Source organism: Pongo abelii, chromosome 1 (assembly GCF_028885655.2).
Source record: "Pongo abelii isolate AG06213 chromosome 1, NHGRI_mPonAbe1-v2.0_pri, whole genome shotgun sequence".
NCBI lineage: Eukaryota > Metazoa > Chordata > Mammalia > Primates > Hominidae > Pongo > Pongo abelii.
In genome coordinates this window covers 20,693,840-20,719,195 of record NC_071985.2, presented here as the reverse complement: position 1 = coordinate 20,719,195, position 25,356 = coordinate 20,693,840, and the positions used below count along the sequence as shown (strand labels likewise).

Here is a 25,356-nt window from a genome sequence, read left to right as displayed (position 1 = left end):
GGTGAATTGAATGGCCTGGGCGTTCCGGGAGCGGGAAGGCACCGCGAACGGCAGGGGACCCGCGCCTGCGGCTCTGGGGTCCGGCCCCCTGCCCTCCCAGGCTGGAGCCGGGCTCCTGGCGGGGCGGCGGCGAGGCGGAAGCGGTGGGATGCTGCTGCCCGGCGTGCAGTAGGGGCGGACCCCCAGGAGGAGGTCCCCGGCTGGGCTGCGGCGGAGGTGTAGGTGGGCGATAAAGGGGGAGCAGAGCGAGGGGAGGTTGGGGAGCATGGCGACTGTAGGGGGAAGGGAGGCAGCGGGGAAGCCAAAAAAGCCTGCAGCAGGCCGGGCGGGCGCGGTGGCTCCCGCCTGTAATCCCAGCACTGTGGGTGGGAGGCCGAGGCGGGTGGATCACCAGGTGAGGAGGTGGAGACCATCCCGGCTAACAGGGTGAAACCCCGTCTCTACGCAAAATAGAAAAAAAGTCAGCCGGGCGTGGTGGCGGGCGCCTGCAGTCCCAGGTACTCGGGAGGCTGGGGCCGGAGAAGGGCGTGAACCCGGGAGGCGGAGCTTGCAGTGAGCCGAGATGGCGCCGCTGCACTCCAGCCTGGGCGACAGAGCGAGACTCCGTCTGGAAGAAGAGGAAAGAAAAAGCAAAAAGCCAAAGAAAAAGCCTACAGCACCCGGTATTCCCAGGCGGTCTCCCATCCAAGTACTAACCAGGCCCGACCCTGCTTAGCTTCCGAGATCAGACGAGATCGGGCGCGTTCAGGGTGGTATGGCCGTAGACGCCGAGACAGGCGCCTGGCTGCCCCAAGAGCCCGGCCCAGCCATGCCCGCCGGATTGCAGCCGTCACCGCCAGCCCGGGGCCGCGGGGCTCGGATCGGGGACCCCCGAGCCCCTCGCCCGGGGCCTTCCCCCGGCTCCCCAGCTCCCGAGCTTCCACCACATGGGGCCCGCTCGGAACAGGGAGTGCTCCGAGGCGTCAGGGCCCAGGGCCCACGATCCCGGGACCCCCTCCTGGTCCTCCGCCCTGCCGCGGAGGTGGCGTTTTGCGTCCCTCGCCGCTCAGGCGCTCCCGCGAGGCCCCCTCTTGCCCCACCCACCCGGAGCCGTCAGGGCTGGCCAAGGGCGACCAGCCGGCCGGGCCGCGCGGGGCCTTTCTCTCCCAACGCCCCCAGCACGGTCGCGTGTCCCGACCAAGGCCGGTCCGGCCGGTGGGCAAGAGGGCGCGGGGGCGGGTAGCGGGTCGGGGGGGTGGCCCCGCTTTGCCCCGGGCTGCCACTAGAGGCGGCGGCCTGATCCCGGGTGAGAGGGGCTGAGAGAAACCCAGACACACCCCGCCACCACCAGGAGCAAATCCACTCCCCCACACACAGACACACCCGGGCGCGCTCGCACGCGCCGGCGCTCGCTCGCACACGCACGCACGCGCGCACACACACACACACACACAGACTCACCCACTCAGACACACACACACACACACACACACACAGACTCACCCACTGAGACACACACACACACACACACACAGACACACACACGTACACACACACACGCGGCTTGAAGGAGAGCAAGGACGAGATGGATGGAGAGATAGAAACCGAGGGAGGGAGAGAGACAGCGATCGAGAGAGACAGGGGAGGGGGAGAGGGAAGGAGACAGACAGAGAGGCTGAGAAAGAGACAGGGACAGAGAAAGAGAGAGAGACAGAGAGACAGAGGGAAGACGACAGAAGTAGCGCGAGGTCCAGGGGGAAACCTAGAAGAGAGAGGCGGAGGGAGCTAGAGAGCGAGAGCGATAGAGCCTTCGAGAGGAAGCGCCCGTCTCCGGCAGGCAGCGCCCTTTTGAGCAGGCCGGGATAGGGTGGAGGGGGCTTGGGCTGCGCCAGAACACGGGGGCCAGGCGGTCCCTGTGAGAGGACCAACGGAGCGCTGAGACGGGCTTTTACTTGGCTGAATTGCTTGCTTTGGAGGTGGGTTTCGTAGGTTCCTTCCTTTCTTGGCACCACCCTGTGCTCTGGGTGCCTTGCGGCGGGCCCCGGGATTTGCAGAGTGCGCCCGCCCGCCCGTTTGGCGGGAGCCGTGGCACCGGGCGGGGCCGGAGGCCTGGGTCTCTGGCGTGTCCTCGGGACTGGTGTTGACACGAAGTGGGGGGCCGTTGGGAATCCGGGTGCACAGGGACTGTTTTCCTGGTGGCTGGCGAAGCAATGTCCTTCCCCCGGGTGAAGCAGCCCGTGCGTTCCGGAGCCGAGGTCTGGGCTGGCGCCTGTGGCACCCGCTGCCCCTGCCCGCCCCTTCCCCCGGTTTGGAAGGTTGCGACGACGGCGCGCCGCCCGGTGGGTGAATTGAATGGCCTGGGCGTTCCGGGAGCGGGAAGGCACCGCGAACGGCAGGGGACCCGCGCCTGCGGCTCTGGGGTCCGGCCCCCTGCCCTCCCAGGCTGGAGCCGGGCTCCTGGCGGGGCGGCGGCGAGGCGGAAGCGGTGGGATGCTGCTGCCCGGCGTGCAGTAGGGGCGGACCCCCAGGAGGAGGTCTCCGGCTGGGCTGCGGCGGAGGTGTAGGTGGGCGATAAAGGGGGAGCAGAGCGAGGGGAGGTTGGGGAGCATGGTGACCGTAGGGGGAAGGGAGGCAGCGGGGAAGCCAAAAAAGCCTGCAGCAGGCCGGGCGGGCGCGGTGGCTCCCGCCTGTAATCCCAGCACTGTGGGTGGGAGGCCGAGGCGGGTGGATCACCAGGTGAGGAGGTAGAGACCATCCCGGCTAACAGGGTGAAACCCCGTCTCTACCCAAAATAGAAAAAAAATCAGCCGGGCGTGGTGGCGGGCGCCTGCAGTCCCAGCTACTCGGGAGGCTGGGGCCGGAGAAGGGCGTGAACCCGGGAGGCGGAGCTTGCAGTGAGCCGAGATGGCGCCGCTGCACTCCAGCCTGGGCGACAGAGCGAGACTCCGTCTGGAAGAAGAGGAAAGAAAAAGCAAAAAGCCAAAGAAAAAGCCTACAGCACCCGGTATTCCCAGGCGGTCTCCCATCCAAGTACTAACCAGGCCCGACCCTGCTTAGCTTCCGAGATCAGACGAGATCGGGCGCGTTCAGGGTGGTATGGCCGTAGACGCCGAAACAGGCGCCTGGCTGCCCCAAGAGCCCGGCCCAGCCATGCCCGCCGGATTGCAGCCGTCACCGCCAGCCCGGGGCCGCGGGGCTCGGATCGGGGACCCCCGAGCCGCTCGCCCGCGGCCTTCCCCCGGCTCCCCAGCTCCCGAGCTTCCACCACATGGGGCCCGCTCGGAACAGGGAGTGCTCCGAGGCGTCAGGGCCCAGGGCCCACGATCCCGGGACCCCCTCCTGGTCCTCCGCCCTGCCGCGGAGGTGGCGTTTTGGGTCCCTCGCCGCTCAGGCGCTCCCGCGGGGCCCCCTCTTGCCCCACCCACGCGGAGCCGTCAGGGCTGGCCAAGGGCGACCAGCCGGCCGGGCCGCGCGGGGCCTTTCTCTCCCAACGCCCCCAGCACGGTCGCGTGTCCCGACCAAGGCCCGTCCGGCCGGTGGGCAAGAGGGCGCGGGGGCGGGTAGCGGGTCGGGGGGGTGGCCCCGCTTTGCCCCGGGCTGCCACTAGAGGCGGCGGCCTGATCCCGGGTGAGAGGGGCTGAGAGAAACCCAGACACACCCCGCCACCACCAGGAGCAAATCCACTCCCCCACGCACAGACACACCCGGGCGCGCTCGCACGCGCGGGCGCTCGCTCGCACACGCACGCACGCACGCGCGCGCGAACACGCACACACACACACACACACACACACAGACTCACCCACTCAGACGCACACACACACACACAGACACACACACACGTACACACACACACGCGGCTTGAAGGAGAGCAAGGACGAGATGGATGGAGAGATAGAAACCGAGGGAGGGAGAGAGACAGCGATCGAGAGAGACAGGGGAGGGGGAGAGGGAAGGAGACAGACAGAGAGGCTGAGAAAGAGACAGGGACAGAGAAAGAGAGAGAGACAGAGAGACAGAGGGAAGACGGCAGAAGTAGCGCGAGGTCCAGGGGGAAACCTAGAAGAGAGTGGCGGAGGGAGCTAGAGAGCGAGAGCGATAGAGCCTTCGAGAGGAAGCGCCCGGCTCCGGTAGGCAGCGCCCTTTTGAGCAGGCCGGGATAGGGTGGAGGGGGCTTGGGCTGCGCCAGAACACGGGGGCCAGGCGGTCCCTGTGAGAGGACCAACGGAGCGCTGAGACGGGCTTTTACTTGGCTGAATTGCTTGCTTTGGAGGTGGGTTTCGTAGGTTCCTTCCTTTCTTGGCACCACCCTGTGCTCTGGGTGCCTGGCGGCGGGCCCCGGGATTTGCAGAGTGCGCCCGCCCGCCCGTTTGGCGGGAGCCGTGGCACCGGGCGGGGCCGGAGGCCTGGGTCTCTGGCGTGTCCTCGGGACTGGTGTTGACACGAAGTGGGGGGCCGTTGGGAATCCGGGTGCACAGGGACAGTTTTCCTGGTGGCTGGCGAAGCAATGTCCTTCCCCCGGGTGAAGCAGCCCGTGCGTTCCGGAGCCGAGGTCTGGGCTGGCGCCTGTGGCACCCGCTGCCCCTGCCCGCCCCTTCCCCCGGTTTGGAAGGTTGCGACGACGGCGCGCCGCCCGGTGGGTGAATTGAATGGCCTGGGCGTTCCGGGAGCGGGAAGGCACCGCGAACGGCAGGGGACCCGCGCCTGCGGCTCTGGGGTCCGGCCCCCTGCCCTCCCAGGCTGGAGCCGGGCTCCTGGCGGGGCGGCGGCGAGGCGGAAGCGGTGGGATGCTGCTGCCCGGCGTGCAGTAGGGGCGGACCCCCAGGAGGAGGTCTCCGGCTGGGCTGCGGCGGAGGTGTAGGTGGGCGATAAAGGGGGAGCAGAGCGAGGGGAGGTTGGGGAGCATGGTGACCGTAGGGGGAAGGGAGGCAGCGGGGAAGCCAAAAAAGCCTGCAGCAGGCCGGGCGGGCGCGGTGGCTCCCGCCTGTAATCCCAGCACTGTGGGTGGGAGGCCGAGGCGGGTGGATCACCAGGTGAGGAGGTAGAGACCATCCCGGCTAACAGGGTGAAACCCCGTCTCTACCCAAAATAGAAAAAAAATCAGCCGGGCGTGGTGGCGGGCGCCTGCAGTCCCAGCTACTCGGGAGGCTGGGGCCGGAGAAGGGCGTGAACCCGGGAGGCGGAGCTTGCAGTGAGCCGAGATGGCGCCGCTGCACTCCAGCCTGGGCGACAGAGCGAGACTCCGTCTGGAAGAAGAGGAAAGAAAAAGCAAAAAGCCAAAGAAAAAGCCTACAGCACCCGGTATTCCCAGGCGGTCTCCCATCCAAGTACTAACCAGGCCCGACCCTGCTTAGCTTCCGAGATCAGACGAGATCGGGCGCGTTCAGGGTGGTATGGCCGTAGACGCCGAGACAGGCGCCTGGCTGCCCCAAGAGCCCGGCCCAGCCATGCCCGCCGGATTGCAGCCGTCACCGCCAGCCCGGGGCCGCGGGGCTCGGATCGGGGACCCCCGAGCCGCTCGCCCGCGGCCTTCCCCCGGCTCCCCAGCTCCCGAGCTTCCACCACATGGGGCCCGCTCGGAACAGGGAGTGCTCCGAGGCGTCAGGGCCCAGGGCCCACGATCCCGGGACCCCCTCCTGGTCCTCCGCCCTGCCGCGGAGGTGGCGTTTTGCGTCCCTCGCCGCTCAGGCGCTCCCGCGAGGCCCCCTCTTGCCCCACCCACGCGGAGCCGTCAGGGCTGGCCAAGGGCGACCAGCCGGCCGGGCCGCGCGGGGCCTTTCTCTCCCAACGCCCCCAGCACGGTCGCGTGTCCCGACCAAGGCCCGTCCGGCCGGTGGGCAAGAGGGCGCGGGGGCGGGTAGCGGGTCGGGGGGGTGGCCCCGCTTTGCCCCGGGCTGCCACTAGAGGCGGCGGCCTGATCCCGGGTGAGAGGGGCTGAGAGAAACCCAGACACACCCCGCCACCACCAGGAGCAAATCCACTCCCCCACACACAGACACACCCGGGCGCGCTCGCACGCGCGGGCGCTCGCTCGCACACGCACGCACGCACGCGCGCGCGAACACGCACACACACACACACACACACACACAGACTCACCCACTCAGACGCACACACACACACACAGACACACACACACGTACACACACACACGCGGCTTGAAGGAGAGCAAGGACGAGATGGATGGAGAGATAGAAACCGAGGGAGGGAGAGAGACAGCGATCGAGAGAGACAGGGGAGGGGGAGAGGGAAGGAGACAGACAGAGAGGCTGAGAAAGAGACAGGGACAGAGAAAGAGAGAGAGACAGAGAGACAGAGGGAAGACGGCAGAAGTAGCGCGAGGTCCAGGGGGAAACCTAGAAGAGAGTGGCGGAGGGAGCTAGAGAGCGAGAGCGATAGAGCCTTCGAGAGGAAGCGCCCGGCTCCGGTAGGCAGCGCCCTTTTGAGCAGGCCGGGATAGGGTGGAGGGGGCTTGGGCTGCGCCAGAACACGGGGGCCAGGCGGTCCCTGTGAGAGGACCAACGGAGCGCTGAGACGGGCTTTTACTTGGCTGAATTGCTTGCTTTGGAGGTGGGTTTCGTAGGTTCCTTCCTTTCTTGGCACCACCCTGTGCTCTGGGTGCCTGGCGGCGGGCCCCGGGATTTGCAGAGTGCGCCCGCCCGCCCGTTTGGCGGGAGCCGTGGCACCGGGCGGGGCCGGAGGCCTGGGTCTCTGGCGTGTCCTCGGGACTGGTGTTGACACGAAGTGGGGGGCCGTTGGGAATCCGGGTGCACAGGGACAGTTTTCCTGGTGGCTGGCGAAGCAATGTCCTTCCCCCGGGTGAAGCAGCCCGTGCGTTCCGGAGCCGAGGTCTGGGCTGGCGCCTGTGGCACCCGCTGCCCCTGCCCGCCCCTTCCCCCGGTTTGGAAGGTTGCGACGACGGCGCGCCGCCCGGTGGGTGAATTGAATGGCCTGGGCGTTCCGGGAGCGGGAAGGCACCGCGAACGGCAGGGGACCCGCGCCTGCGGCTCTGGGGTCCGGCCCCCTGCCCTCCCAGGCTGGAGCCGGGCTCCTGGCGGGGCGGCGGCGAGGCGGAAGCGGTGGGATGCTGCTGCCCGGCGTGCAGTAGGGGCGGACCCCCAGGAGGAGGTCTCCGGCTGGGCTGCGGCGGAGGTGTAGGTGGGCGATAAAGGGGGAGCAGAGCGAGGGGAGGTTGGGGAGCATGGTGACCGTAGGGGGAAGGGAGGCAGCGGGGAAGCCAAAAAAGCCTGCAGCAGGCCGGGCGGGCGCGGTGGCTCCCGCCTGTAATCCCAGCACTGTGGGTGGGAGGCCGAGGCGGGTGGATCACCAGGTGAGGAGGTAGAGACCATCCCGGCTAACAGGGTGAAACCCCGTCTCTACCCAAAATAGAAAAAAAATCAGCCGGGCGTGGTGGCGGGCGCCTGCAGTCCCAGCTACTCGGGAGGCTGGGGCCGGAGAAGGGCGTGAACCCGGGAGGCGGAGCTTGCAGTGAGCCGAGATGGCGCCGCTGCACTCCAGCCTGGGCGACAGAGCGAGACTCCGTCTGGAAGAAGAGGAAAGAAAAAGCAAAAAGCCAAAGAAAAAGCCTACAGCACCCGGTATTCCCAGGCGGTCTCCCATCCAAGTACTAACCAGGCCCGACCCTGCTTAGCTTCCGAGATCAGACGAGATCGGGCGCGTTCAGGGTGGTATGGCCGTAGACGCCGAGACAGGCGCCTGGCTGCCCCAAGAGCCCGGCCCAGCCATGCCCGCCGGATTGCAGCCGTCACCGCCAGCCCGGGGCCGCGGGGCTCGGATCGGGGACCCCCGAGCCGCTCGCCCGCGGCCTTCCCCCGGCTCCCCAGCTCCCGAGCTTCCACCACATGGGGCCCGCTCGGAACAGGGAGTGCTCCGAGGCGTCAGGGCCCAGGGCCCACGATCCCGGGACCCCCTCCTGGTCCTCCGCCCTGCCGCGGAGGTGGCGTTTTGCGTCCCTCGCCGCTCAGGCGCTCCCGCGAGGCCCCCTCTTGCCCCACCCACCCGGAGCCGTCAGGGCTGGCCAAGGGCGACCAGCCGGCCGGGCCGCGCGGGGCCTTTCTCTCCCAACGCCCCCAGCACGGTCGCGTGTCCCGACCAAGGCCGGTCCGGCCGGTGGGCAAGAGGGCGCGGGGGCGGGTAGCGGGTCGGGGGGGTGGCCCCGCTTTGCCCCGGGCTGCCACTAGAGGCGGCGGCCTGATCCCGGGTGAGAGGGGCTGAGAGAAACCCAGACACACCCCGCCACCACCAGGAGCAAATCCACTCCCCCACACACAGACACACCCGGGCGCGCTCGCACGCGCCGGCGCTCGCTCGCACACGCACGCACGCGCGCACACACACACACACACACAGACTCACCCACTCAGACACACACACACACACACACACACACAGACTCACCCACTGAGACACACACACACACACACACACAGACACACACACGTACACACACACACGCGGCTTGAAGGAGAGCAAGGACGAGATGGATGGAGAGATAGAAACCGAGGGAGGGAGAGAGACAGCGATCGAGAGAGACAGGGGAGGGGGAGAGGGAAGGAGACAGACAGAGAGGCTGAGAAAGAGACAGGGACAGAGAAAGAGAGAGAGACAGAGAGACAGAGGGAAGACGACAGAAGTAGCGCGAGGTCCAGGGGGAAACCTAGAAGAGAGAGGCGGAGGGAGCTAGAGAGCGAGAGCGATAGAGCCTTCGAGAGGAAGCGCCCGTCTCCGGCAGGCAGCGCCCTTTTGAGCAGGCCGGGATAGGGTGGAGGGGGCTTGGGCTGCGCCAGAACACGGGGGCCAGGCGGTCCCTGTGAGAGGACCAACGGAGCGCTGAGACGGGCTTTTACTTGGCTGAATTGCTTGCTTTGGAGGTGGGTTTCGTAGGTTCCTTCCTTTCTTGGCACCACCCTGTGCTCTGGGTGCCTTGCGGCGGGCCCCGGGATTTGCAGAGTGCGCCCGCCCGCCCGTTTGGCGGGAGCCGTGGCACCGGGCGGGGCCGGAGGCCTGGGTCTCTGGCGTGTCCTCGGGACTGGTGTTGACACGAAGTGGGGGGCCGTTGGGAATCCGGGTGCACAGGGACAGTTTTCCTGGTGGCTGGCGAAGCAATGTCCTTCCCCCGGGTGAAGCAGCCCGTGCGTTCCGGAGCCGAGGTCTGGGCTGGCGCCTGTGGCACCCGCTGCCCCTGCCCGCCCCTTCCCCCGGTTTGGAAGGTTGCGACGACGGCGCGCCGCCCGGTGGGTGAATTGAATGGCCTGGGCGTTCCGGGAGCGGGAAGGCACCGCGAACGGCAGGGGACCCGCGCCTGCGGCTCTGGGGTCCGGCCCCCTGCCCTCCCAGGCTGGAGCCGGGCTCCTGGCGGGGCGGCGGCGAGGCGGAAGCGGTGGGATGCTGCTGCCCGGCGTGCAGTAGGGGCGGACCCCCAGGAGGAGGTCTCCGGCTGGGCTGCGGCGGAGGTGTAGGTGGGCGATAAAGGGGGAGCAGAGCGAGGGGAGGTTGGGGAGCATGGTGACCGTAGGGGGAAGGGAGGCAGCGGGGAAGCCAAAAAAGCCTGCAGCAGGCCGGGCGGGCGCGGTGGCTCCCGCCTGTAATCCCAGCACTGTGGGTGGGAGGCCGAGGCGGGTGGATCACCAGGTGAGGAGGTGGAGACCATCCCGGCTAACAGGGTGAAACCCCGTCTCTACGCAAAATAGAAAAAAAGTCAGCCGGGCGTGGTGGCGGGCGCCTGCAGTCCCAGCTACTCGGGAGGCTGGGGCCGGAGAAGGGCGTGAACCCGGGAGGCGGAGCTTGCAGTGAGCCGAGATGGCGCCGCTGCACTCCAGCCTGGGCGACAGAGCGAGACTCCGTCTGGAAGAAGAGGAAAGAAAAAGCAAAAAGCCAAAGAAAAAGCCTACAGCACCCGGTATTCCCAGGCGGTCTCCCATCCAAGTACTAACCAGGCCCGACCCTGCTTAGCTTCCGAGATCAGACGAGATCGGGCGCGTTCAGGGTGGTATGGCCGTAGACGCCGAGACAGGCGCCTGGCTGCCCCAAGAGCCCGGCCCAGCCATGCCCGCCGGATTGCAGCCGTCACCGCCAGCCCGGGGCCGCGGGGCTCGGATCGGGGACCCCCGAGCCGCTCGCCCGCGGCCTTCCCCCGGCTCCCCAGCTCCCGAGCTTCCACCACATGGGGCCCGCTCGGAACAGGGAGTGCTCCGAGGCGTCAGGGCCCAGGGCCCACGATCCCGGGACCCCCTCCTGGTCCTCCGCCCTGCCGCGGAGGTGGCGTTTTGGGTCCCTCGCCGCTCAGGCGCTCCCGCGAGGCCCCCTCTTGCCCCACCCACCCGGAGCCGTCAGGGCTGGCCAAGGGCGACCAGCCGGCCGGGCCGCGCGGGGCCTTTCTCTCCCAACGCCCCCAGCACGGTCGCGTGTCCCGACCAAGGCCCGTCCGGCCGGTGGGCAAGAGGGCGCGGGGGCGGGTAGCGGGTCGGGGGGGTGGCCCCGCTTTGCCCCGGGCTGCCACTAGAGGCGGCGGCCTGATCCCGGGTGAGAGGGGCTGAGAGAAACCCAGACACACCCCGCCACCACCAGGAGCAAATCCACTCCCCCACACACAGACACACCCGGGCGCGCTCGCACGCGCGGGCGCTCGCTCGCACACGCACGCACGCACGCGCGCGCGAACACGCACACACACACACACACACACACACAGACTCACCCACTCAGACGCACACACACACACACAGACACACACACACGTACACACACACACGCGGCTTGAAGGAGAGCAAGGACGAGATGGATGGAGAGATAGAAACCGAGGGAGGGAGAGAGACAGCGATCGAGAGAGACAGGGGAGGGGGAGAGGGAAGGAGACAGACAGAGAGGCTGAGAAAGAGACAGGGACAGAGAAAGAGAGAGAGACAGAGAGACAGAGGGAAGACGGCAGAAGTAGCGCGAGGTCCAGGGGGAAACCTAGAAGAGAGTGGCGGAGGGAGCTAGAGAGCGAGAGCGATAGAGCCTTCGAGAGGAAGCGCCCGGCTCCGGTAGGCAGCGCCCTTTTGAGCAGGCCGGGATAGGGTGGAGGGGGCTTGGGCTGCGCCAGAACACGGGGGCCAGGCGGTCCCTGTGAGAGGACCAACGGAGCGCTGAGACGGGCTCTTACTTGGCTGAATTGCTTGCTTTGGAGGTGGGTTTCGTAGGTTCCTTCCTTTCTTGGCACCACCCTGTGCTCTGGGTGCCTGGCGGCGGGCCCCGGGATTTGCAGAGTGCGCCCGCCCGCCCGTTTGGCGGGAGCCGTGGCACCGGGCGGGGCCGGAGGCCTGGGTCTCTGGCGTGTCCTCGGGACTGGTGTTGACACGAAGTGGGGGGCCGTTGGGAATCCGGGTGCACAGGGACAGTTTTCCTGGTGGCTGGCGAAGCAATGTCCTTCCCCCGGGTGAAGCAGCCCGTGCGTTCCGGAGCCGAGGTCTGGGCTGGCGCCTGTGGCACCCGCTGCCCCTGCCCGCCCCTTCCCCCGGTTTGGAAGGTTGCGACGACGGCGCGCCGCCCGGTGGGTGAATTGAATGGCCTGGGCGTTCCGGGAGCGGGAAGGCACCGCGAACGGCAGGGGACCCGCGCCTGCGGCTCTGGGGTCCGGCCCCCTGCCCTCCCAGGCTGGAGCCGGGCTCCTGGCGGGGCGGCGGCGAGGCGGAAGCGGTGGGATGCTGCTGCCCGGCGTGCAGTAGGGGCGGACCCCCAGGAGGAGGTCTCCGGCTGGGCTGCGGCGGAGGTGTAGGTGGGCGATAAAGGGGGAGCAGAGCGAGGGGAGGTTGGGGAGCATGGTGACCGTAGGGGGAAGGGAGGCAGCGGGGAAGCCAAAAAAGCCTGCAGCAGGCCGGGCGGGCGCGGTGGCTCCCGCCTGTAATCCCAGCACTGTGGGTGGGAGGCCGAGGCGGGTGGATCACCAGGTGAGGAGGTAGAGACCATCCCGGCTAACAGGGTGAAACCCCGTCTCTACCCAAAATAGAAAAAAAATCAGCCGGGCGTGGTGGCGGGCGCCTGCAGTCCCAGCTACTCGGGAGGCTGGGGCCGGAGAAGGGCGTGAACCCGGGAGGCGGAGCTTGCAGTGAGCCGAGATGGCGCCGCTGCACTCCAGCCTGGGCGACAGAGCGAGACTCCGTCTGGAAGAAGAGGAAAGAAAAAGCAAAAAGCCAAAGAAAAAGCCTACAGCACCCGGTATTCCCAGGCGGTCTCCCATCCAAGTACTAACCAGGCCCGACCCTGCTTAGCTTCCGAGATCAGACGAGATCGGGCGCGTTCAGGGTGGTATGGCCGTAGACGCCGAGACAGGCGCCTGGCTGCCCCAAGAGCCCGGCCCAGCCATGCCCGCCGGATTGCAGCCGTCACCGCCAGCCCGGGGCCGCGGGGCTCGGATCGGGGACCCCCGAGCCGCTCGCCCGCGGCCTTCCCCCGGCTCCCCAGCTCCCGAGCTTCCACCACATGGGGCCCGCTCGGAACAGGGAGTGCTCCGAGGCGTCAGGGCCCAGGGCCCACGATCCCGGGACCCCCTCCTGGTCCTCCGCCCTGCCGCGGAGGTGGCGTTTTGCGTCCCTCGCCGCTCAGGCGCTCCCGCGAGGCCCCCTCTTGCCCCACCCACCCGGAGCCGTCAGGGCTGGCCAAGGGCGACCAGCCGGCCGGGCCGCGCGGGGCCTTTCTCTCCCAACGCCCCCAGCACGGTCGCGTGTCCCGACCAAGGCCGGTCCGGCCGGTGGGCAAGAGGGCGCGGGGGCGGGTAGCGGGTCGGGGGGGTGGCCCCGCTTTGCCCCGGGCTGCCACTAGAGGCGGCGGCCTGATCCCGGGTGAGAGGGGCTGAGAGAAACCCAGACACACCCCGCCACCACCAGGAGCAAATCCACTCCCCCACACACAGACACACCCGGGCGCGCTCGCACGCGCCGGCGCTCGCTCGCACACGCACGCACGCGCGCACACACACACACACACACAGACTCACCCACTCAGACACACACACACACACACACACACACAGACTCACCCACTGAGACACACACACACACACACACACAGACACACACACGTACACACACACACGCGGCTTGAAGGAGAGCAAGGACGAGATGGATGGAGAGATAGAAACCGAGGGAGGGAGAGAGACAGCGATCGAGAGAGACAGGGGAGGGGGAGAGGGAAGGAGACAGACAGAGAGGCTGAGAAAGAGACAGGGACAGAGAAAGAGAGAGAGACAGAGAGACAGAGGGAAGACGACAGAAGTAGCGCGAGGTCCAGGGGGAAACCTAGAAGAGAGAGGCGGAGGGAGCTAGAGAGCGAGAGCGATAGAGCCTTCGAGAGGAAGCGCCCGTCTCCGGCAGGCAGCGCCCTTTTGAGCAGGCCGGGATAGGGTGGAGGGGGCTTGGGCTGCGCCAGAACACGGGGGCCAGGCGGTCCCTGTGAGAGGACCAACGGAGCGCTGAGACGGGCTTTTACTTGGCTGAATTGCTTGCTTTGGAGGTGGGTTTCGTAGGTTCCTTCCTTTCTTGGCACCACCCTGTGCTCTGGGTGCCTTGCGGCGGGCCCCGGGATTTGCAGAGTGCGCCCGCCCGCCCGTTTGGCGGGAGCCGTGGCACCGGGCGGGGCCGGAGGCCTGGGTCTCTGGCGTGTCCTCGGGACTGGTGTTGACACGAAGTGGGGGGCCGTTGGGAATCCGGGTGCACAGGGACAGTTTTCCTGGTGGCTGGCGAAGCAATGTCCTTCCCCCGGGTGAAGCAGCCCGTGCGTTCCGGAGCCGAGGTCTGGGCTGGCGCCTGTGGCACCCGCTGCCCCTGCCCGCCCCTTCCCCCGGTTTGGAAGGTTGCGACGACGGCGCGCCGCCCGGTGGGTGAATTGAATGGCCTGGGCGTTCCGGGAGCGGGAAGGCACCGCGAACGGCAGGGGACCCGCGCCTGCGGCTCTGGGGTCCGGCCCCCTGCCCTCCCAGGCTGGAGCCGGGCTCCTGGCGGGGCGGCGGCGAGGCGGAAGCGGTGGGATGCTGCTGCCCGGCGTGCAGTAGGGGCGGACCCCCAGGAGGAGGTCTCCGGCTGGGCTGCGGCGGAGGTGTAGGTGGGCGATAAAGGGGGAGCAGAGCGAGGGGAGGTTGGGGAGCATGGTGACCGTAGGGGGAAGGGAGGCAGCGGGGAAGCCAAAAAAGCCTGCAGCAGGCCGGGCGGGCGCGGTGGCTCCCGCCTGTAATCCCAGCACTGTGGGTGGGAGGCCGAGGCGGGTGGATCACCAGGTGAGGAGGTGGAGACCATCCCGGCTAACAGGGTGAAACCCCGTCTCTACGCAAAATAGAAAAAAAGTCAGCCGGGCGTGGTGGCGGGCGCCTGCAGTCCCAGCTACTCGGGAGGCTGGGGCCGGAGAAGGGCGTGAACCCGGGAGGCGGAGCTTGCAGTGAGCCGAGATGGCGCCGCTGCACTCCAGCCTGGGCGACAGAGCGAGACTCCGTCTGGAAGAAGAGGAAAGAAAAAGCAAAAAGCCAAAGAAAAAGCCTACAGCACCCGGTATTCCCAGGCGGTCTCCCATCCAAGTACTAACCAGGCCCGACCCTGCTTAGCTTCCGAGATCAGACGAGATCGGGCGCGTTCAGGGTGGTATGGCCGTAGACGCCGAGACAGGCGCCTGGCTGCCCCAAGAGCCCGGCCCAGCCATGCCCGCCGGATTGCAGCCGTCACCGCCAGCCCGGGGCCGCGGGGCTCGGATCGGGGACCCCCGAGCCGCTCGCCCGCGGCCTTCCCCCGGCTCCCCAGCTCCCGAGCTTCCACCACATGGGGCCCGCTCGGAACAGGGAGTGCTCCGAGGCGTCAGGGCCCAGGGCCCACGATCCCGGGACCCCCTCCTGGTCCTCCGCCCTGCCGCGGAGGTGGCGTTTTGGGTCCCTCGCCGCTCAGGCGCTCCCGCGAGGCCCCCTCTTGCCCCACCCACCCGGAGCCGTCAGGGCTGGCCAAGGGCGACCAGCCGGCCGGGCCGCGCGGGGCCTTTCTCTCCCAACGCCCCCAGCACGGTCGCGTGTCCCGACCAAGGCCCGTCCGGCCGGTGGGCAAGAGGGCGCGGGGGCGGGTAGCGGGTCGGGGGGGTGGCCCCGCTTTGCCCCGGGCTGCCACTAGAGGCGGCGGCCTGATCCCGGGTGAGAGGGGCTGAGAGAAACCCAGACACACCCCGCCACCACCAGGAGCAAATCCACTCCCCCACACACAGACACACCCGGGCGCGCTCGCACGCGCGGGCGCTCGCTCGCACACGCACGCACGCACGCGCGCGCGAACACGCACACACACACACACACACACACACAGACTCACCCACTCAGACGCACACACACACACACAGACACACACACACGTACACACACACACGCGGCTTGAAGGAGAGCAAGGACGAGATGGATGGAGAGATAGAAACCGAGGGAGGGAGAGAGACAGCGATCGAGAGAGACAGGGGAGGGGGAGAGGGAAGGAGACAGACAGAGAGGCTGAGAAAGAGACAGGGACAGAGAAAGAGAGAGAGACAGAGAGACAGAGGGAAGACGGCAGAAGTAGCGCGAGGTCCAGGGGGAAACCTAGAAGAGAGTGGCGGAGGGAGCTAGAGAGCGAGAGCGATAGAGCCTTCGAGAGGAAGCGCCCGGCTCCGGTAGGCAGCGCCCTTTTGAGCAGGCCGGGATAGGGTGGAGGGGGCTTGGGCTGCGCCAGAACACGGGGGCCAGGCGGTCCCTGTGAGAGGACCAACGGAGCGCTGAGACGGGCTCTTACTTGGCTGAATTGCTTGCTTTGGAGGTGGGTTTCGTAGGTTCCTTCCTTTCTTGGCACCACCCTGTGCTCTGGGTGCCTGGCGGCGGGCCCCGGGATTTGCAGAGTGCGCCCGCCCGCCCGTTTGGCGGGAGCCGTGGCACCGGGCGGGGCCGGAGGCCTGGGTCTCTGGCGTGTCCTCGGGACTGGTGTTGACACGAAGTGGGGGGCCGTTGGGAATCCGGGTGCACAGGGACAGTTTTCCTGGTGGCTGGCGAAGCAATGTCCTTCCCCCGGGTGAAGCAGCCCGTGCGTTCCGGAGCCGAGGTCTGGGCTGGCGCCTGTGGCACCCGCTGACCCTGCCCGCCCCTTCCCCCGGTTTGGAAGGTTGCGACGACGGCGCGCCGCCCGGTGGGTGAATTGAATGGCCTGGGCGTTCCGGGAGCGGGAAGGCACCGCGAACGGCAGGGGACCCGCGCCTGCGGCTCTGGGGTCCGGCCCCCTGCCCTCCCAGGCTGGAGCCGGGCTCCTGGCGGGGCGGCGGCGAGGCGGAAGCGGTGGGATGCTGCTGCCCGGCGTGCAGTAGGGGCGGACCCCCAGGAGGAGGTCCCCGGCTGGGCTGCGGCGGAGGTGTAGGTGGGCGATAAAGGGGGAGCAGAGCGAGGGGAGGTTGGGGAGCATGGCGACTGTAGGGGGAAGGGAGGCAGCGGGGAAGCCAAAAAAGCCTGCAGCAGGCCGGGCGGGCGCGGTGGCTCCCGCCTGTAATCCCAGCACTGTGGGTGGGAGGCCGAGGCGGGTGGATCACCAGGTGAGGAGGTGGAGACCATCCCAGCTAACAGGGTGAAACCCCGTCTCTACGCAAAATAGAAAAAAAATCAGCCGGGCGTGGTGGCGGGCGCCTGCAGTCCCAGCTACTCGGGAGGCTGGGGCCGGAGAAGGGCGTGAACCCGGGAGGCGGAGCTTGCAGTGAGCCGAGATGGCGCCGCTGCACTCCAGCCTGGGCGACAGAGCGAGACTCCGTCTGGAAGAAGAGGAAAGAAAAAGCAAAAAGCCAAAGAAAAAGCCTACAGCACCCGGTATTCCCAGGCGGTCTCCCATCCAAGTACTAACCAGGCCCGACCCTGCTTAGCTTCCGAGATCAGACGAGATCGGGCGCCTTCAGGGTGGTATGGCCGTAGACGCCGAGACAGGCGCCTGGCTGCCCCAAGAGCCCGGCCCAGCCATGCCCGCCGGATTGCAGCCGTCACCGCCAGCCCGGGGCCGCGGGGCTCGGATCGGGGACCCCCGAGCCCCTCGCCCGGGGCCTTCCCCCGGCTCCCCAGCTCCCGAGCTTCCACCACATGGGGCCCGCTCGGAACAGGGAGTGCTCCGAGGCGTCAGGGCCCAGGGCCCACGATCCCGGGACCCCCTCCTGGTCCTCCGCCCTGCCGCGGAGGTGGCGTTTTGCGTCCCTCGCCGCTCAGGCGCTCCCGCGAGGCCCCCTCTTGCCCCACCCACCCGGAGCCGTCAGGGCTGGCCAAGGGCGACCAGCCGGCCGGGCCGCGCGGGGCCTTTCTCTCCCAACGCCCCCAGCACGGTCGCGTGTCCCGACCAAGGCCGGTCCGGCCGGTGGGCAAGAGGGCGCGGGGGCGGGTAGCGGGTCGGGGGGGTGGCCCCGCTTTGCCCCGGGCTGCCACTAGAGGCGGCGGCCTGATCCCGGGTGAGAGGGGCTGAGAGAAACCCAGACACACCCCGCCACCACCAGGAGCAAATCCACTCCCCCACACACAGACACACCCCGGCGCGCTCGCACGCGCCGGCGCTCGCTCGCACACGCACGCACGCGCGCACACACACACACACACACAGACTCACCCACTCAGACACACACACACACACACAGACTCACCCACTGAGACACACACACACACACACACACAGACACACACACGTACACACACACACGCGGCTTGAAGGAGAGCAAGGACGAGATAGATGGAGAGATAGAAACCGAGGGAGGGAGAGAGACAGCGATCGAGAGAGACAGGGGAGGGGGAGAGGGAAGGAGACAGACAGAGAGGCTGAGAAAGAGACAGGGACAGAGAAAGAGAGAGAGACAGAGAGACAGAGGGAAGACGACAGAAGTAGCGCGAGGTCCAGGGGGAAACCTAGAAGAGAGAGGCGGAGGGAGCTAGAGAGCGAGAGCGATAGAGCCTTCGAGAGGAAGCGCCCGTCTCCGGTAGGCAGCGCCCTTTTGAGCAGGCCGGGATAGGGTGGAGGGGGCTTGGGCTGCGCCAGAACACGGGGGCCAGGCGGTCCCTGTGAGAGGACCAACGGAGCGCTGAGACGGGCTTTTACTTGGCTGAATTGCTTGCTTTGGAGGTGGGTTTCGTAGGTTCCTTCCTTTCTTGGCACCACCCTGTGCTCTGGGTGCCTTGCGGCGGGCCCCGGGATTTGCAGAGTGCGCCCGCCTGCCCGTTTGGCGGGAGCCGTGGCACCGGGCGGGGCCGGAGGCCTGGGTCTCTGGCGTGTCCTCGGGACTGGTGTTGACACGAAGTGGGGGGCCGTTGGGAATCCGGGTGCACAGGGACTGTTTTCCTGGTGGCTGGCGAAGCAATGTCCTTCCCCCGGGTGAAGCAGCCCGTGCGTTCCGGAGCCGAGGTCTGGGCTGGCGCCTGTGGCACCCGCTGCCCCTGCCCGCCCCTTCCCCCGGTTTGGAAGGTTGCGACGACGGCGCGCCGCCCGGTGGGTGAATTGAATGGCCTGGGCGTTCCGGGAGCGGGAAGGCACCGCGAACGGCAGGGGACCCGCGCCTGCGGCTCTGGGGTCCGGCCCCCTGCCCTCCCAGGCTGGAGCCGGGCTCCTGGCGGGGCGGCGGCGAGGCGGAAGCGGTGGGATGCTGCTGCCCGGCGTGCAGTAGGGGCGGACCCCCAGGAGGAGGTCTCCGGCTGGGCTGCGGCGGAGGTGTAGGTGGGCGATAAAGGGGGAGCAGAGCGAGGGGAGGTTGGGGAGCATGGTGACCGTAGGGGGAAGGGAGGCAGCGGGGAAGCCAAAAAAGCCTGCAGCAGGCCGGGCGGGCGCGGTGGCTCCCGCCTGTAATCCCAGCACTGTGGGTGGGAGGCCGAGGCGGGTGGATCACCAGGTGAGGAGGTAGAGACCATCCCGGCTAACAGGGTGAAACCCCGTCTCTACCCAAAATAGAAAAAAAATCAGCCGGGCGTGGTGGCGGGCGCCTGCAGTCCCAGCTACTCGGGAGGCTGGGGCCGGAGAAGGGCGTGAACCCGGGAGGCGGAGCTTGCAGTGAGCCGAGATGGCGCCGCTGCACTCCAGCCTGGGCGACAGAGCGAGACTCCGTCTGGAAGAAGAGGAAAGAAAAAGCAAAAAGCCAAAGAAAAAGCCTACAGCACCCGGTATTCCCAGGCGGTCTCCCATCCAAGCACTAACCAGGCCCGACCCTGCTTAGCTTCCGAGATCAGACGAGATCGGGCGCGTTCAGGGTGGTATGGCCGTAGACGCCGAGACAGGCGCCTGGCTGCCCCAAGAGCCCGGCCCAGCCATGCCCGCCGGATTGCAGCCGTCACCGCCAGCCCGGGGCCGCGGGGCTCGGATCGGGGACCCCCGAGCCGCTCGCCCGCGGCCTTCCCCCGGCTCCCCAGCTCCCGAGCTTCCACCACATGGGGCCCGCTCGGAACAGGGAGTGCTCCGAGGCGTCAGGGCCCAGGGCCCACGATCCCGGGACCCCCTCCTGGTCCTCCGCCCTGCCGCGGAGGTGGCGTTTTGGGTCCCTCGCCGCTCAGGCGCTCCCGCGAGGCCCCCTCTTGCCCCACCCACCCGGAGCCGTCAGGGCTGGCCAAGGGCGACCAGCCGGCCGGGCGGCGCGGGGCCTTTCTCTCCCAACGCCCCCAGCACGGTCGCGTGTCCCGACCAAGGCCCGTCCGGCCGGTGGGCAAGAGGGCGCGGGGGCGGGTAGCGGGTCGGGGGGGTGGCCCCGCTTTGCCCCGGGCTGCCACTAGAGGCGGCGGCCTGATCCCGGGTGAGAGGGGCTGAGAGAAACCCAGACACACCCCGCCACCACCAGGAGCAAATCCACTCCCCCACACACAGACACACCCGGGCGCGCTCGCACGCGCCGGCGCTCGCTCGCACACGCACGCACGCACGCGCGCGCGAACACGCACACACACACACACACACACACACAGACTCACCCACTCAGACGCACACACACACACACAGACACACACACACGTACACACACACACGCGGCTTGAAGGAGAGCAAGGACGAGATGGATGGAGAGATAGAAACCGAGGGAGGGAGAGAGACAGCGATCGAGAGAGACAGGGGAGGGGGAGAGGGAAGGAGACAGACAGAGAGGCTGAGAAAGAGACAGGGACAGAGAAAGAGAGAGAGACAGAGAGACAGAGGGAAGACGACAGAAGTAGCGCGAGGTCCAGGGGGAAACCTAGAAGAGAGTGGCGGAGGGAGCTAGAGAGCGAGAGCGATAGAGCCTTCGAGAGGAAGCGCCCGGCTCCGGTAGGCAGCGCCCTTTTGAGCAGGCCGGGATAGGGTGGAGGGGGCTTGGGCTGCGCCAGAACACGGGGGCCAGGCGGTCCCTGTGAGAGGACCAACGGAGCGCTGAGACGGGCTCTTACTTGGCTGAATTGCTTGCTTTGGAGGTGGGTTTCGTAGGTTCCTTCCTTTCTTGGCACCACCCTGTGCTCTGGGTGCCTGGCGGCGGGCCCCGGGATTTGCAGAGTGCGCCCGCCCGCCCGTTTGGCGGGAGCCGTGGCACCGGGCGGGGCCGGAGGCCTGGGTCTCTGGCGTGTCCTCGGGACTGGTGTTGACACGAAGTGGGGGGCCGTTGGGAATCCGGGTGCACAGGGACAGTTTTCCTGGTGGCTGGCGAAGCAATGTCCTTCCCCCGGGTGAAGCAGCCCGTGCGTTCCGGAGCCGAGGTCTGGGCTGGCGCCTGTGGCACCCGCTGACCCTGCCCGCCCCTTCGCCCGGTTTGGAAGGTTGCGACGACGGCGCGCCGCCCGGTGGGTGAATTGAATGGCCTGGGCGTTCCGGGAGCGGGAAGGCACCGCGAACGGCAGGGGACCCGCGCCTGCGGCTCTGGGGTCCGGCCCCCTGCCCTCCCAGGCTGGAGCCGGGCTCCTGGCGGGGCGGCGGCGAGGCGGAAGCGGTGGGATGCTGCTGCCCGGCGTGCAGTAGGGGCGGACCCCCAGGAGGAGGTCCCCGGCTGGGCTGCGGCGGAGGTGTAGGTGGGCGATAAAGGGGGAGCAGAGCGAGGGGAGGTTGGGGAGCATGGCGACTGTAGGGGGAAGGGAGGCAGCGGGGAAGCCAAAAAAGCCTGCAGCAGGCCGGGCGGGCGCGGTGGCTCCCGCCTGTAATCCCAGCACTGTGGGTGGGAGGCCGAGGCGGGTGGATCACCAGGTGAGGAGGTGGAGACCATCCCGGCTAACAGGGTGAAACCCCGTCTCTACGCAAAATAGAAAAAAAATCAGCTGGGCGTGGTGGCGGGCGCCTGCAGTCCCAGCTACTCGGGAGGCTGGGGCCGGAGAAGGGCGTGAACCCGGGAGGCGGAGCTTGCAGTGAGCCGAGATGGCGCCGCTGCACTCCAGCCTGGGCGACAGAGCGAGACTCCGTCTGGAAGAAGAGGAAAGAAAAAGCAAAAAGCCAAAGAAAAAGCCTACAGCACCCGGTATTCCCAGGCGGTCTCCCATACCAAGTACTAACCAGGCCCGACCCTGCTTAGCTTCCGAGATCAGACGAGATCGGGCGCGTTCAGGGTGGTATGGCCGTAGACGCCGAGACAGGCGCCTGGCTGCCCCAAGAGCCCGGCCCAGCCATGCCCGCCGGATTGCAGCCGTCACCGCCAGCCCGGGGCCGCGGGGCTCGGATCGGGGACCCCCGAGCCCCTCGCCCGCGGCCTTCCCCCGGCTCCCCAGCTCCCGAGCTTCCACCACATGGGGCCCGCTCGGAACAGGGAGTGCTCCGAGGCGTCAGGGCCCAGGGCCCACGATCCCGGGACCCCCTCCTGGTCCTCCGCCCTGCCGCGGAGGTGGCGTTTTGCGTCCCTCGCCGCTCAGGCGCTCCCGCGAGGCCCCCTCTTGCCCCACCCACCCGGAGCCGTCAGGGCTGGCCAAGGGCGACCAGCCGGCCGGGCCGCGCGGGGCCTTTCTCTCCCAACGCCCCCAGCACGGTCGCGTGTCCCGACCAAGGCCCGTCCGGCCGGTGGGCAAGAGGGCGCGGGGGCGGGTAGCGGGTCGGGGGGGTGGCCCCGCTTTGCCCCGGGCTGCCACTAGAGGCGGCGGCCTGATCCCGGGTGAGAGGGGCTGAGAGAAACCCAGACACACCCCGCCACCACCAGGAGCAAATCCACTCCCCCACACACAGACACACCCGGGCGCGCTCGCACGCGCGGGAGCTCGCACACACAGGCACGGACAGACACACACACACACACAGACTCACCCACACAGACACACACACACGCGACTTTAAGGAGAGCAAGGACAAGATGGATGGAGAGATAGAAACCGAGGGAGGGAGAGAGACAGCGATCGAGAGAGACAGGGGAGGGGGAGAGGGATGGAGACAGAGTGGCTGAGAAAGAGAGGGACAGAGCAAGGGAGAGAGAGAGACAGAGGGAAGAGGACAGAAGTAGGGCGAGGTCCAGGGGGAAACCTAGAAGAGGAGGCGGAGGGAGCTAGAGAGTGAGAGCGATAGAGCCTTCGAGAGGAAGCGCTCGGCTCCGGTAGGCAGCGCCCTTTTGAGCAGGCCGGGATAGGGTGGAGGGTGCTTGGGCTGCGCCAGAACACCGGGGCCAGGTGGTCAATGCGAGAGGACGAACGGCGCGTTGCGTCCTGCTTTTTCTTTGTTGAATTGCTTGCTTTGAAGGTGGGTTTCGTAGGCTCCTTACGTTTTTGGCACCTCACTGTGCTCTTGGTGCCGTGCAGTGGGCCCCTAGATTTGCAGATTGCGCCCGCCGGTTTGGCGGGAGTCATGTCACCGGGCGTTTCTGAGGTCGTGGGTCTCTGGCGTGTCCTCGGGACTGGAGTTGACACGAAGTGGGGGGCAATGAGAATCCGAGTGCACAGGGCCAGTTTTCCTGGTGGCTGGCGAAGCAATGTCCTTCCCCGTGTAAAGCAGCCCCTGCGTCCTGGTGCGGAGGTCTTGGCTGGCGCCCGTGGCACCTGGTGCCCCTGCCCGCCCCTTCCCCCTGTTTGGAAGGTTGCGATTGCGCCGATGAGTGAATTGAATCGCCTGGTCGTTCCGGTAACGGGAAGGCACCGGGAACGGCAGGGAATCCTGGCCTGCACCTACTTGATCTGAGGCGTCCCGCCCAGTGTCTGCTAGATCCGGTTTCATCGTGTTGTGCGACCCAGCCTGAATACTTGTGATGTTGTTGCCTGGCTGTGCTGCAGGGTAGCCCCCACTAAGCGGTCCCGGGCTGTGGCGTAGGCGTAGGTGTGCTGAAAAGGGGGAGCAGATTTACGGCCCGGTTGAGAAGTAAGGCGACCAAACGGTAAAGAGGGAGGAACTTGAAGTCTAAACAAGCCTGCGTCTCCTCGTTTTCTCAAGTGGCGTTTCATCTAAGTACCAGTCAGGCCCAGACTCTGCTGATCTTCATGACATCAGAGGAGACAGGACGCGTTCGGGGTGGTATGGCCTTAGACGCTGGTAGTGCCGACTGACTGCCCCAAGAGCGCGGCTCAGCCAGGCCCGTCCGACTCCATGCGCCACCTCCATTCCGGTGCCACGGGGATTTTATCCGGACCGGGGAGCTGCTCGCCGGAGGCCTGGCTGGTTTGCTCTCCGTGTCTAAGCACCGCTGCCCGCCGCCTTTCGCCTTCTGTTGGCCTCTTAGAGCCTTCCGTGATTGCTTGTGCCTAGGCCACTCGCTGGACCTCCGCAGCACCACCCTGTTTCCGCGCGGGAGTGCCAGAGGCCTTTTCCCCTGCCCAAGCTCCGGGATCTCCAGGCAGCCTCCATTCCGCCGACTCTCCAGGCCTTCCCTGGCTCCGGAGCTCCAGAGCGTCCATGACTTTGGGCGGCTCCGGACTTGGTGTGCTCTGAGGCGTCAAGGCCCAGGGCCCACAGTCCTGGGATCTTCTCTGGTCTTTTGCCTTGCGGCCGGGGGATTGTTTTGGATCCCTTGCTGCCCCTCTTGCAAGGCCCTCTCTTGCTTCACCCACCCAGAGCCGTTTCTTTAAATTTTCAACCATGTTCTGAACTGCAGCTTTACAGTTGAATATTTTCTTTCAGAATAATTTGATTCTGAACTCGGTTTTTCTTAACATACCTGAATTGTTTCATGTGAGCCGGCAATTTCACATGCTTTTACTTTTTCTTTTTTTTAATTTTTATTTTTGAGACAGAGTCACATTATAATCTATTACTTCTACTAGAGATCTGTTTCTTCCTATTTAATGAATTATTGCTTTTCGTATAGTCTGAAATTTGTTTTTCCTCTCTTTCTTTCTCTTCCTCTCTGTCTCTCTCTTTCTCTCTTTCTTTCTTTCTGACGGATTCTCGCTCTGTTGGCCAGGCTGGAGTGCAGTGTTCGATCTCGGCTCACCGCAACCTCCGCTTCTGGGTTAAAGCCATTCTCTTGCCTCAGCCTCCCGAGTACCTTGTACTAAACGTGCGCACCAACGTCGCCTGGCTAGTTTTTGTATTTTTAGCAGTGACGTGGTTTCTGCACGTTGGCCAGTCCGGTCTCAAACTCCAGACCTCGGGTGATCTGCCTGCCTCGGCCTCTTAAAATACTAGGTTTACAGGTGTGAGCCACCGTGCCTGCCAGCTTTTACTTTTTCTAAAAGCCATGTATTACCCTGTTCAAGGTACTAGAGTACCTGTTTACATTCCTCTATAATATGGCGAACAGTACTAATTTTGGGCACACACTCTTCCTTTGTCTTAGTGAATTCAAGTACCTTTTCGTCAGGTTTGACTTCCAGGTTCTCTAAATATGCTTTCTGGAGGCTGAAGCAATCATATTGCCGGAGATATTTCTTTACCTTTTTGATAACTGGTCTAAGAAACAAAGATTTTACATTTTATCAGGATAATTATCTGTGTTTCATGTTGCTTGTTTTTATTAGGTTTTTGATTACTTGACAAAACAGCACTTAAAAGGGTTAAGGGTTTTTAAAAAAATTCGTGTAACTTTCTGTATTTCATTTTGAAGTATTTTGATTATCATCCTGGTTAAATAAATGACTATTAATTCACAGTGACATTTGATGCTGTTTTGATAAAGTGTTTTTAACCTTTTGATATCTTTGGCAAGCTTTCCCAGGATCACATCCTAAATTGTCTTTTCTTTTTTTATCTTGAATTAACTTGAAGTTCCAGAGGGCCCTGAAACTTTTCAAAGGTTTATAAAAGAGACATATTAAACTAAATCGGGCTCATTTGAAGATGATAAACTATATGAAAGACATTTTCAAATAAGTTACACTAGATCTTCTTTCAGTTATATTTTATGGGTGTGCTATTGATCTGAATGTTCCAAAATTGTGTAAAACTCCTAGAAATCTAAGATGTCATCAGTTGTAATTCTGCTTATGTTGTTTGCCACAAAATAACCAGTTTCTTGTCAATTTCTGGTTATAATAAACTTTCATCA

General features: G+C 65.9%; 10 non-coding genes across 10 annotated transcripts; all 10 read right to left on the bottom strand.

Annotated features, from left to right (window-relative positions):
• Nucleotides 1–647: 647 nt before the first annotated feature.
• On the bottom strand, nt 648–766 carry LOC129052471 (5S ribosomal RNA). Its single transcript, XR_008517528.1, has one exon. It is a non-coding gene; the product is annotated as a 5S ribosomal RNA (ribosomal RNA).
• A 2,202-nt stretch (nt 767–2,968) lies between these two features.
• Nucleotides 2,969–3,087, bottom strand: LOC129052460 (5S ribosomal RNA). The gene has a single exon (XR_008517516.1). It is a non-coding gene; the product is annotated as a 5S ribosomal RNA (ribosomal RNA).
• Nucleotides 3,088–5,265: 2,178 nt separating this feature from the next.
• On the bottom strand, nt 5,266–5,384 carry LOC129052896 (5S ribosomal RNA). Its single transcript, XR_008518025.1, has one exon. It is a non-coding gene; the product is annotated as a 5S ribosomal RNA (ribosomal RNA).
• Nucleotides 5,385–7,562: 2,178 nt separating this feature from the next.
• LOC129052807 (5S ribosomal RNA) lies at nt 7,563–7,681 on the bottom strand. The gene has a single exon (XR_008517952.1). It is a non-coding gene; the product is annotated as a 5S ribosomal RNA (ribosomal RNA).
• A 2,202-nt stretch (nt 7,682–9,883) lies between these two features.
• On the bottom strand, nt 9,884–10,002 carry LOC129052728 (5S ribosomal RNA). The gene has a single exon (XR_008517870.1). It is a non-coding gene; the product is annotated as a 5S ribosomal RNA (ribosomal RNA).
• Nucleotides 10,003–12,180: 2,178 nt separating this feature from the next.
• On the bottom strand, nt 12,181–12,299 carry LOC129052648 (5S ribosomal RNA). The gene has a single exon (XR_008517742.1). It is a non-coding gene; the product is annotated as a 5S ribosomal RNA (ribosomal RNA).
• Nucleotides 12,300–14,501: 2,202 nt separating this feature from the next.
• Nucleotides 14,502–14,620, bottom strand: LOC129052405 (5S ribosomal RNA). Its single transcript, XR_008517411.1, has one exon. It is a non-coding gene; the product is annotated as a 5S ribosomal RNA (ribosomal RNA).
• Nucleotides 14,621–16,798: 2,178 nt separating this feature from the next.
• LOC129052613 (5S ribosomal RNA) lies at nt 16,799–16,917 on the bottom strand. The gene has a single exon (XR_008517689.1). It is a non-coding gene; the product is annotated as a 5S ribosomal RNA (ribosomal RNA).
• A 2,194-nt stretch (nt 16,918–19,111) lies between these two features.
• On the bottom strand, nt 19,112–19,230 carry LOC129052635 (5S ribosomal RNA). Its single transcript, XR_008517726.1, has one exon. It is a non-coding gene; the product is annotated as a 5S ribosomal RNA (ribosomal RNA).
• A 2,178-nt stretch (nt 19,231–21,408) lies between these two features.
• Nucleotides 21,409–21,528, bottom strand: LOC129052643 (5S ribosomal RNA). The gene has a single exon (XR_008517737.1). It is a non-coding gene; the product is annotated as a 5S ribosomal RNA (ribosomal RNA).
• Between the last annotated feature and the right edge of the window lie 3,828 nt (nt 21,529–25,356).